This window comes from Elephas maximus, chromosome 21, assembly GCF_024166365.1.
Source record: "Elephas maximus indicus isolate mEleMax1 chromosome 21, mEleMax1 primary haplotype, whole genome shotgun sequence".
Classification (NCBI taxonomy): domain Eukaryota; kingdom Metazoa; phylum Chordata; class Mammalia; order Proboscidea; family Elephantidae; genus Elephas; species Elephas maximus.
The window spans coordinates 59,331,401-59,342,845 of NC_064839.1; the positions used below are offsets into that span (position 1 = coordinate 59,331,401).

The following is an 11,445-nucleotide window of genomic DNA, read 5'->3' on the forward strand; positions in this document are numbered from 1 at the left end:
AGGGTGCGGGTCCCGGCCAGCCGGCCCAAGAGTCCGGCCTCCAAGCAGGCAGGTGGCGGCGACCGGGAGGAAGGCAGTCAGCCAGGCGGGAAGGCCGCCCGGGTCGCGCCCCCTGCCCTTCCTGCCAAGCCCCACGGCCCCCCTCAGTCCGGCCGGGGCTCTCCTGCCGCCTGCTCGCCCCTCGCCCCCGGCGGCACCGGGAGGCACTCGGGCCGCCTGCTTCCGCCGACATCTGGCCGAGCGCCTCTCGTCTCTCCCCCTGCCCAGCGCGGGGTGGCCCCGGCCTCCACTCGCCCCCCCACCCCCCGGCCCGTCCCCTGGCCGGGCCTCCCTTTGCCTCCCCTTCCTCCAAGGGGCCCTCGCCGGGCCCGGCTCTCGGCCCCAGTCCCGGCCCCGGGCCCGGTCCCCGGCCCACCTGTCCCTCCCGCCTTTGCCCCTCGTCGCCCTCCTGGCCGGCCGTGGCCCTCCAGGGCCACGCGGGACTCGGAGGAGCACGGCGAACCCTTGCGCGCCAGGCTGCTCCTAGGTGCCGCGGAGGCCCTCTGGTACTTCCCACCGGACCCCCGAGCCCTGGTGCTGGCGGGGGAGGGCACCGGGGAGCGGCGAAAGACCACGCACGAGCCACACGCCTACCGACGAGGGACGTCCTGCCCACTGGCCAGTCAGGACCCCACGTAGGCTCCCGGTCCTGCTGGGGGGCTGGAGGTGGGGCAGGCGGCGCTTAGCCTGACGGGAGGGTCGGTGGGGGGCCAGGGCGGTCGGGCAGGCGCGTTGGCCCAGCTGCCCAGCTCACTGGTGAGCTTCCCCGATGGGAGGAGGGAGGGCGGGTTGTGGGGTGGGGTGGGGTGGGGTGGGGTGGGGTGGCGGCGGGGGCCTGGGTGGGGACGGGCGACCGGCGCGGGGAGGGCGGGCGGCCCCCGCCATCCGCACCTCACCCCCCGCTGACCGCGGGCAGGCTGCTTCTGGCCCTGGCGGTCCAGAGCCACAGCCCTGCAGGAAACGTGCGTGGCCGTCCCCGCCCCGCGCCCGGCGCCCCGCCCCCCGCATAGCCTCCAGCTCAACACCGCACCACCCCACCCGGCCTGGACCCCCGCGCGCCCCTGCTGCGGTCTCGCACCTCTCGGGGAGGCCCCCAGCTCGACTGGCCCCGGCTCCCCTAGTTCTGTGTGCCCGACGGCCAGGAGGACCCGTCCTCACTCACTCATCGGGGTCAGGCCACTTGAGGCCACGTCTAGGCCCGCGCGGGACACCGGGCAGGAGGGCACCTGTTCCTCCCGGGCACGAGATCCCCACCTCAAGGCCGCCTCACCACCGCCCCCACGCCCGCCTCGTCGCCTCCCCGACCCCCCTCCCCCCCCACGCCACACCTCAGAGAGAGAGGCTGGCTAGTCGGCCGAGTGTCCGGCGGCCACCGCCACCACCACCGTTGTGGCCGTCTCACGTCCACACCCGCACCCCCAGCCCCAGCCCCAGCCCCAGCCCCACCCCCACCCCCAGAGTACACGAAGCAAGTTGCCCGGGGAGGGCAAGGGGCCCGCCCGCCCCGGGTGTCTTCTCCTCCCAATCCACTAGCAGACATCCCGGCACACCAGGAGGCAGGCCTGCAGAGCCAGGAAGGGTGGGCAGAGCCCGAGGGAAGGAGGGCAGCCGAGCAGCCAAGTTGGGGCAGAGGCCGGTCGGGGTGGAGGGTGGGGGGGCGGCAGGGCGGAGGCGGCCCGGGTGGCTCCCGAAGGCCCTCTGAGCCAGGGGCCTGCCCCCGCTGGACAAGGACAGAGCTCCGGCCCCAAGGAGAGGCTCTGGCGCCACGGGGAGCGTCTCCCACCGCCACGAGGGCAGGGCGCGCTCCCGCAGGGCCTGAACCTGAAGGCCCGGGCGGGGGGTGGGAGCGGGGGAGAGTAGGGGCGGCCGGGAAGCGCTGCGGCCCGACTGGACTGGAGTGCCGGGCCGCCGTCGGCCGCCGTCGTCCGCCGTCGTCGTCGTCGCCGCCGCCACCCCCGAAGCTTTCCTGGTGCCCGAGGGCCGCTGGCCGGGCCCCTGGGCCGGGCTTCCTGGCCTGGTTGCGTCCCTGTCCGTGTCCGTGTGTCCCTGTGCCCCGTGGGTTGGCGGCAAAAGAGAAAAGGAGGCGTAAAAGCCTACAGCACCCGGTATTCCCAGGCGGTCTCCCATCCAAGTACTAACCAGGCCCGACCCTGCTTAGCTTCCGAGATCAGACGAGATCGGGCGCGTTCAGGGTGGTATGGCCGTAGACGTCAGCGCCTGCCGCCGCTCGCCCTAAGAGCCTGCTCAGCGGCCCCAGCCGCCGGCGCAGCGCGCCTTGGCCGCCCCGGCAGCCTCCAGCTTTGGCCGCCCAGCCCCGCCCCGGCCCGCCCCGGCCCGCCCCGGCCCGCCCCGCCTGGCCAAGGGTGCGGGTCCCGGCCAGCCGGCCCAAGAGTCCGGCCTCCAAGCAGGCAGGTGGCGGCGACCGGGAGGAAGGCAGTCAGCCAGGCGGGAAGGCCGCCCGGGTCGCGCCCCCTGCCCTTCCTGCCAAGCCCCACGGCCCCCCTCAGTCCGGCCGGGGCTCTCCTGCCGCCTGCTCGCCCCTCGCCCCCGGCGGCACCGGGAGGCACTCGGGCCGCCTGCTTCCGCCGACATCTGGCCGAGCGCCTCTCGTCTCTCCCCCTGCCCAGCGCGGGGTGGCCCCGGCCTCCACTCGCCCCCCCACCCCCCGGCCCGTCCCCTGGCCGGGCCTCCCTTTGCCTCCCCTTCCTCCAAGGGGCCCTCGCCGGGCCCGGCTCTCGGCCCCAGTCCCGGCCCCGGGCCCGGTCCCCGGCCCACCTGTCCCTCCCGCCTTTGCCCCTCGTCGCCCTCCTGGCCGGCCGTGGCCCTCCAGGGCCACGCGGGACTCGGAGGAGCACGGCGAACCCTTGCGCGCCAGGCTGCTCCTAGGTGCCGCGGAGGCCCTCTGGTACTTCCCACCGGACCCCCGAGCCCTGGTGCTGGCGGGGGAGGGCACCGGGGAGCGGCGAAAGACCACGCACGAGCCACACGCCTACCGACGAGGGACGTCCTGCCCACTGGCCAGTCAGGACCCCACGTAGGCTCCCGGTCCTGCTGGGGGGCTGGAGGTGGGGCAGGCGGCGCTTAGCCTGACGGGAGGGTCGGTGGGGGGCCAGGGCGGTCGGGCAGGCGCGTTGGCCCAGCTGCCCAGCTCACTGGTGAGCTTCCCCGATGGGAGGAGGGAGGGCGGGTTGTGGGGTGGGGTGGGGTGGGGTGGGGTGGGGTGGCGGCGGGGGCCTGGGTGGGGACGGGCGACCGGCGCGGGGAGGGCGGGCGGCCCCCGCCATCCGCACCTCACCCCCCGCTGACCGCGGGCAGGCTGCTTCTGGCCCTGGCGGTCCAGAGCCACAGCCCTGCAGGAAACGTGCGTGGCCGTCCCCGCCCCGCGCCCGGCGCCCCGCCCCCCGCATAGCCTCCAGCTCAACACCGCACCACCCCACCCGGCCTGGACCCCCGCGCGCCCCTGCTGCGGTCTCGCACCTCTCGGGGAGGCCCCCAGCTCGACTGGCCCCGGCTCCCCTAGTTCTGTGTGCCCGACGGCCAGGAGGACCCGTCCTCACTCACTCATCGGGGTCAGGCCACTTGAGGCCACGTCTAGGCCCGCGCGGGACACCGGGCAGGAGGGCACCTGTTCCTCCCGGGCACGAGATCCCCACCTCAAGGCCGCCTCACCACCGCCCCCACGCCCGCCTCGTCGCCTCCCCGACCCCCCTCCCCCCCCACGCCACACCTCAGAGAGAGAGGCTGGCTAGTCGGCCGAGTGTCCGGCGGCCACCGCCACCACCACCGTTGTGGCCGTCTCACGTCCACACCCGCACCCCCAGCCCCAGCCCCAGCCCCAGCCCCAGCCCCAGCCCCACCCCCACCCCCAGAGTACACGAAGCAAGTTGCCCGGGGAGGGCAAGGGGCCCGCCCGCCCCGGGTGTCTTCTCCTCCCAATCCACTGGCAGACATCCCGGCACACCAGGAGGCAGGCCTGCAGAGCCAGGAAGGGTGGGCAGAGCCCGAGGGAAGGAGGGCAGCCGAGCAGCCAAGTTGGGGCAGAGGCCGGTCGGGGTGGAGGGTGGGGGGGCGGCAGGGCGGAGGCGGCCCGGGTGGCTCCCGAAGGCCCTCTGAGCCAGGGGCCTGCCCCCGCTGGACAAGGACAGAGCTCCGGCCCCAAGGAGAGGCTCTGGCGCCACGGGGAGCGTCTCCCACCGCCACGAGGGCAGGGCGCGCTCCCGCAGGGCCTGAACCTGAAGGCCCGGGCGGGGGGTGGGAGCGGGGGAGAGTAGGGGCGGCCGGGAAGCGCTGCGGCCCGACTGGACTGGAGTGCCGGGCCGCCGTCGGCCGCCGTCGTCCGCCGTCGTCGTCGTCGCCGTCGTCGTCCTCGTCGACGCCGCCGCCACCCCCGAAGCTTTCCTGGTGCCCGAGGGCCGCTGGCCGGGCCCCTGGGCCGGGCTTCCTGGCCTGGTTGCGTCCCTGTCCGTGTCCGTGTGTCCCTGTGCCCCGTGGGTTGGCGGCAAAAGAGAAAAGGAGGCGTAAAAGCCTACAGCACCCGGTATTCCCAGGCGGTCTCCCATCCAAGTACTAACCAGGCCCGACCCTGCTTAGCTTCCGAGATCAGACGAGATCGGGCGCGTTCAGGGTGGTATGGCCGTAGACGTCAGCGCCTGCCGCCGCTCGCCCTAAGAGCCTGCTCAGCGGCCCCAGCCGCCGGCGCAGCGCGCCTTGGCCGCCCCGGCAGCCTCCAGCTTTGGCCGCCCAGCCCCGCCCCGGCCCGCCCCGGCCCGCCCCGGCCCGCCCCGCCTGGCCAAGGGTGCGGGTCCCGGCCAGCCGGCCCAAGAGTCCGGCCTCCAAGCAGGCAGGTGGCGGCGACCGGGAGGAAGGCAGTCAGCCAGGCGGGAAGGCCGCCCGGGTCGCGCCCCCTGCCCTTCCTGCCAAGCCCCACGGCCCCCCTCAGTCCGGCCGGGGCTCTCCTGCCGCCTGCTCGCCCCTCGCCCCCGGCGGCACCGGGAGGCACTCGGGCCGCCTGCTTCCGCCGACATCTGGCCGAGCGCCTCTCGTCTCTCCCCCTGCCCAGCGCGGGGTGGCCCCGGCCTCCACTCGCCCCCCCACCCCCCGGCCCGTCCCCTGGCCGGGCCTCCCTTTGCCTCCCCTTCCTCCAAGGGGCCCTCGCCGGGCCCGGCTCTCGGCCCCAGTCCCGGCCCCGGGCCCGGTCCCCGGCCCACCTGTCCCTCCCGCCTTTGCCCCTCGTCGCCCTCCTGGCCGGCCGTGGCCCTCCAGGGCCACGCGGGACTCGGAGGAGCACGGCGAACCCTTGCGCGCCAGGCTGCTCCTAGGTGCCGCGGAGGCCCTCTGGTACTTCCCACCGGACCCCCGAGCCCTGGTGCTGGCGGGGGAGGGCACCGGGGAGCGGCGAAAGACCACGCACGAGCCACACGCCTACCGACGAGGGACGTCCTGCCCACTGGCCAGTCAGGACCCCACGTAGGCTCCCGGTCCTGCTGGGGGGCTGGAGGTGGGGCAGGCGGCGCTTAGCCTGACGGGAGGGTCGGTGGGGGGCCAGGGCGGTCGGGCAGGCGCGTTGGCCCAGCTGCCCAGCTCACTGGTGAGCTTCCCCGATGGGAGGAGGGAGGGCGGGTTGTGGGGTGGGGTGGGGTGGGGTGGGGTGGGGTGGCGGCGGGGGCCTGGGTGGGGACGGGCGACCGGCGCGGGGAGGGCGGGCGGCCCCCGCCATCCGCACCTCACCCCCCGCTGACCGCGGGCAGGCTGCTTCTGGCCCTGGCGGTCCAGAGCCACAGCCCTGCAGGAAACGTGCGTGGCCGTCCCCGCCCCGCGCCCGGCGCCCCGCCCCCCGCATAGCCTCCAGCTCAACACCGCACCACCCCACCCGGCCTGGACCCCCGCGCGCCCCTGCTGCGGTCTCGCACCTCTCGGGGAGGCCCCCAGCTCGACTGGCCCCGGCTCCCCTAGTTCTGTGTGCCCGACGGCCAGGAGGACCCGTCCTCACTCACTCATCGGGGTCAGGCCACTTGAGGCCACGTCTAGGCCCGCGCGGGACACCGGGCAGGAGGGCACCTGTTCCTCCCGGGCACGAGATCCCCACCTCAAGGCCGCCTCACCACCGCCCCCACGCCCGCCTCGTCGCCTCCCCGACCCCCCTCCCCCCCCACGCCACACCTCAGAGAGAGAGGCTGGCTAGTCGGCCGAGTGTCCGGCGGCCACCGCCACCACCACCGTTGTGGCCGTCTCACGTCCACACCCGCACCCCCAGCCCCAGCCCCAGCCCCAGCCCCAGCCCCAGCCCCACCCCCACCCCCAGAGTACACGAAGCAAGTTGCCCGGGGAGGGCAAGGGGCCCGCCCGCCCCGGGTGTCTTCTCCTCCCAATCCACTGGCAGACATCCCGGCACACCAGGAGGCAGGCCTGCAGAGCCAGGAAGGGTGGGCAGAGCCCGAGGGAAGGAGGGCAGCCGAGCAGCCAAGTTGGGGCAGAGGCCGGTCGGGGTGGAGGGTGGGGGGGCGGCAGGGCGGAGGCGGCCCGGGTGGCTCCCGAAGGCCCTCTGAGCCAGGGGCCTGCCCCCGCTGGACAAGGACAGAGCTCCGGCCCCAAGGAGAGGCTCTGGCGCCACGGGGAGCGTCTCCCACCGCCACGAGGGCAGGGCGCGCTCCCGCAGGGCCTGAACCTGAAGGCCCGGGCGGGGGGTGGGAGCGGGGGAGAGTAGGGGCGGCCGGGAAGCGCTGCGGCCCGACTGGACTGGAGTGCCGGGCCGCCGTCGGCCGCCGTCGTCCGCCGTCGTCGTCGTCGCCGTCGTCGTCCTCGTCGACGCCGCCGCCACCCCCGAAGCTTTCCTGGTGCCCGAGGGCCGCTGGCCGGGCCCCTGGGCCGGGCTTCCTGGCCTGGTTGCGTCCCTGTCCGTGTCCGTGTGTCCCTGTGCCCCGTGGGTTGGCGGCAAAAAAGGAGGCGTAAAAGCCTACAGCACCCGGTATTCCCAGGCGGTCTCCCATCCAAGTACTAACCAGGCCCGACCCTGCTTAGCTTCCGAGATCAGACGAGATCGGGCGCGTTCAGGGTGGTATGGCCGTAGACGTCAGCGCCTGCCGCCGCTCGCCCTAAGAGCCTGCTCAGCGGCCCCAGCCGCCGGCGCAGCGCGCCTTGGCCGCCCCGGCAGCCTCCAGCTTTGGCAGCCCAGCCCCGCTGAGGCCTATGCAGAGTTTTGTTGGCTCTTGGAGTCGTCGTCGACACTGCCTGTGTAGCTCCCAAAGGTTTCCTGGTGGTGGAGGGCCTATGGCCGCGCCCCTTGGAACTGGTTCCTGTTTTGGTTGTGTCCATGTCTTCGTCTGCGTGTCCGTGTGTACTGTGCTTGGTAGCAAAGCAAAGCCTCTTAAGTTCTCTGTAGGGGACTTGAAGCATTTCAGCACTTGTATTCCCAAGCATTGTCCCATGCATTTGCTGATAATGGTGGTCCCTACTCCAGAGGTCAGAGGGGATCAGGCGTCTTGAAGGTAACATAGAGATAAAGGTGCATTTTAGGATCACAATCTTAGAAATCATGTATGCGAAGTTTGCTGTTTTCAGTCACAGGCAGCTCTATTACCTTTGTAGGCCTACTTAGCCCCATGAAGACATACATACCTTTTCTTGGTTACTTTAGGACAGGCTTCTCTTGTCTTTCTGAGGGAAGTTCCTCTAAGCACCCTCAACCCAGGCTGCTGTTGGCCCTGGTGCTTGTGTCCACCAATTCTGCTGCTGGGCCCAGGGCCTTTGTCATTTTGTCGCAGTGAATGTACTTTTCCTGGGTAAGGTGTGATGAAGTTGTGGTATGATACTTTTTGTCTCTTCTTGCCTTTTCACCTGCTAAAGCAGTAGAAACTTTTAAACTGACCAGGAAGTCCTCAGCTCATGCTAACTCCTAGAGGTACACTGTACTTGCCATACATTAGCCCTGTTTATAGGTCTAACTTGCTGCTTTGTCCGTGGGTGGAATGTTGTGACCCTGTGTGGAGGTGTTTCCTCTCTGGCACCTATGAGTACTAAATTCTATTATCTGACCTTCTTACATGAGTCTCACTTTCTCCTGCCACACATGACAGACCAAGACAGAAATAGACCTCCTTTGGCTCCAAATTAAGACACACATTTCTTTGCCTACAAGTATTTTTAAAAAATTGATCTTGAAAATCTTTGTGGTATATTCATCCATTGGAATAAAATACAAAGACAAAACGAATTACCACTGTGTCCAGCAACACAGCTAAAATCTCACAGACATTATGTTGACTAGATGAAGTGAGACACAATATGCTTCATACAGTATTATTATATGAAGTCCGAGAATTGGCAAATCTCATTTTTGGCAATAACAGTCAGAACACTGGTTACTCCTAGGGTGAATATCAACTGAGAAAAGTGTAAGAGGGAATCTTATTGTGTGCTGGAAAATTTCCCTAACTTGATTTCAAAGGGGGTTATGTGAGTGTAGACTGATATGTAAAAATTCATCCAGTTGTACACTTAAGATTAGAACACATTATGCTGCTTATTATATGTCTGTCAGTTTGTCGTAATGTGGGGGCTTGAGTGTTGCTGTGATGCTGGAAGTTATGCCACTGGTATTCAAATACCAGCAGGGTCACCCATGGCAGACAGGTTTCAGCTGAGCTTCCAGACTAAGACAGACTAGGAAGAAGAACCTGGTGGTCTACTTCTGATAAGAATTAGCCTGTGAAAACCTTCTGAATAGCAGTGGAACATTGTCTGATATACTGCCAGAAGATGAGCCCCCCAGGTTGGAAGGCACTCAAAATATAACTGGGGAAGAGCTGCCTCCTCAAAGTAGAGTCTACCTTACTGACTTGGATGGAGTCAAGCTTTCAGGACCTTCATTTGCTGATGTGGCACAACTCTGACAAGAAACAGCTGCAAACCTCCATTAATAATCGGAACATGGAATGTACTATGTATGAATCTAGGAAAATTGGAAATGGTCAAAAATGAAATGGAACCCATAAACATTGATAGCCTAGGCATTAGTGAACTGAAATAGACCGGTATTGGACATTTTGAATTGGTCTACTATACCAGGAACGACAACTTAAAGAGGAATGGCATTGTGTTCATTGTCAAAAGAACATTTCAAGATATATCCTGATGTACAACACTGTCAGTGATAGGATAATATCCATACACCTACAAGGAAGGCCAGTTAATATGACTATTATTCAAATTTACGCACCAACCACTAAGGCCAAAGATGAAGAAACTAAGACTTTTACCAACTTCTGCAGTCTGAAATTGATTGAAAATGCAATCAAGGTGCATTGATAACTACTGGTGATTGGAATGCTAAAGTTGGAAACAAGAAGGATCAGTAGTTGGAAATATGGCCTTGGTGATAAAGACGGTGATAAAATTTTGCAAGACCAATAACTTCTTTATTGCAAATACCTTTTTTTTTTAACCAACATAAACATCGACTATACATGTGTACCTCACCAGATAGAATACGTGGGAATCAAATCGACTATATCTGTGATAAGAAATGACGAAAAAGCTCCATGTCATCAATCAGAGCAAGGCCAGGGGCAGACTATGTAAGAGACCATAGATTGCTCATATGCAAGTTCAAGTTGAAACTGAAGAAAATGAGAACAAGTCGAAGAGAGCCAAAGTACGACCTCGAGTATATTCCACCTGAATTTAGAGACTATCTCCAGAATAGATTTGATTTATTGAACATTAATGATGGAAGACCAGACGAGTTGTGGAATGACGTGAAGGACATCATACATGAAGAAAGCAATAGGTCATTAAAAAGACAGGAAAGAAAGAAAAGACCAAAATGGATGTCAGAAGAAACCCTGAAACTTACTCTTCAATGTTGAGTAGCTAAAGCAGAAGGAAGAAATGGTGAAGTAAAAGAGTTGAACAGAAAATTTCAAAGGGCAGCTTGAGAAGACAAAGTATTATAATGACATGTGCGAAGACCTAGAGATGGAAAAACACACTCAGCATTTCTCAAGCTGAAAGAACTGAAGAAAAAATTTCAATCCTTGAGTTGCGATATTGAAGGATTCTGTGGGGAAAATATTAAACAATGCAGGAAGCATCAAAAGAAGATGGAAGGAATACACAGTTACTGTACCAAAAAGAATTGGTCAACGTTCAACCATTTCAGGGGGTAGCATATGATCAGGAACTGGTGGTACTGAAGGAAGAAGTCCAAGCTGCACTGAAGGCACTGGTGAAAAACAAAGCTCCAGGAGCTGATGGAATACCAACTGAGATGTTTCAACAAATGGATGCAGCACTGGAAGTACTCATTTGTCTATGCCAAGAAATTTGGAAGACAGCTAACTGATTAACTGACTGGAAGAGATCCATATTTATGCCTATTCCCAAGAAAGGTGATCCCACCAAAAGCAGAAATTATGGAACAATATAAATATCGCATGCAAGTAAAATTTTGCTGAAGATCATTCAAAAGCAGCCACAGCAGTGTATCAACAAGGAACTGCCAGAAATTCAGGCCAGATTCAGAAGAGGATGTGGAACCAGGGATATCATTGCTGATATCAGATGGATCCTGGGTGAAAGCAGAGAATACCAGAAAGATGTTTACCTGTGTTTTATTGACTATGCAGTGGCACTCGACTGTGAATTATAACAAATTATGGACAACATTTCGAAGAATGGGAAATCCAGAACTCTTAATTTTGCTCATTAGGAACCTGTACATAGATCAAGAAGCGTTTGTTTGAACAGAACAAGGGGATACTGCGTGTTTTAAAGTCAGGAAAGGTGTGCATCATGGTTGTGTCCTTTCACGATAACTATTCAGTCTGTATGCTGAGTAAGTAATCTGAGAAGCTGGACTATATGAAGAAGAATAGGGCATCAGGCTTGGAGAAAGACTCATTAACAACCTGTGATATGCAGATGACACAACCTTGCTTACTGAAAGTGAAGAGATCTTGAAGCACTTACTGATGAAGATCAAAGATCACAGGTTACAGTAGGGATTACACCTCAACATAAAACAAAAATCCTTATAACTGGACCAATAAGCAACATGATGATAAACAGAGAAAAGATTGAAGTTGTCAAGGATTTCATTTTACTTGGATCCACAATCAACACCCATGGAAGCGGCAGTCAAGAAATCAAAAGACACATTACATTGGGCAAATCTGCTGCAAAAGACCTCTTTAAAGTGTTAAAAAGCCAAGCTGTCACCTTGAATGCTAAGGTGGGCCTGACCTAAGCCATGGTGTTTTCAATCACCTCATATGCATGTGAAGGTTAGACGATGAACAATTGACACCTTTGAATTGTGGTGTTGGAAAAGAATACTGAATATACTGTGGACTGGTAAAAGAACGAACAAATCTGTCTTGGAAGAAGTATGGCCAGGATGCTCCTTAGAAG

The 11,445-nt window shown here is 62.5% G+C and overlaps 3 non-coding genes across 3 annotated transcripts; all 3 read right to left on the reverse strand.

Annotated features, from left to right (window-relative positions):
* Window positions 1–2,129: 2,129 nt before the first annotated feature.
* On the reverse strand, window positions 2,130–2,248 carry LOC126065269 (5S ribosomal RNA). The gene has a single exon (XR_007514814.1). It is a non-coding gene; the product is annotated as a 5S ribosomal RNA (ribosomal RNA).
* A 2,313-nt stretch (window positions 2,249–4,561) lies between these two features.
* On the reverse strand, window positions 4,562–4,680 carry LOC126065270 (5S ribosomal RNA). The gene has a single exon (XR_007514815.1). It is a non-coding gene; the product is annotated as a 5S ribosomal RNA (ribosomal RNA).
* A 2,308-nt stretch (window positions 4,681–6,988) lies between these two features.
* LOC126065271 (5S ribosomal RNA) lies at window positions 6,989–7,107 on the reverse strand. Its single transcript, XR_007514816.1, has one exon. It is a non-coding gene; the product is annotated as a 5S ribosomal RNA (ribosomal RNA).
* Window positions 7,108–11,445: the final 4,338 nt, after the last annotated feature.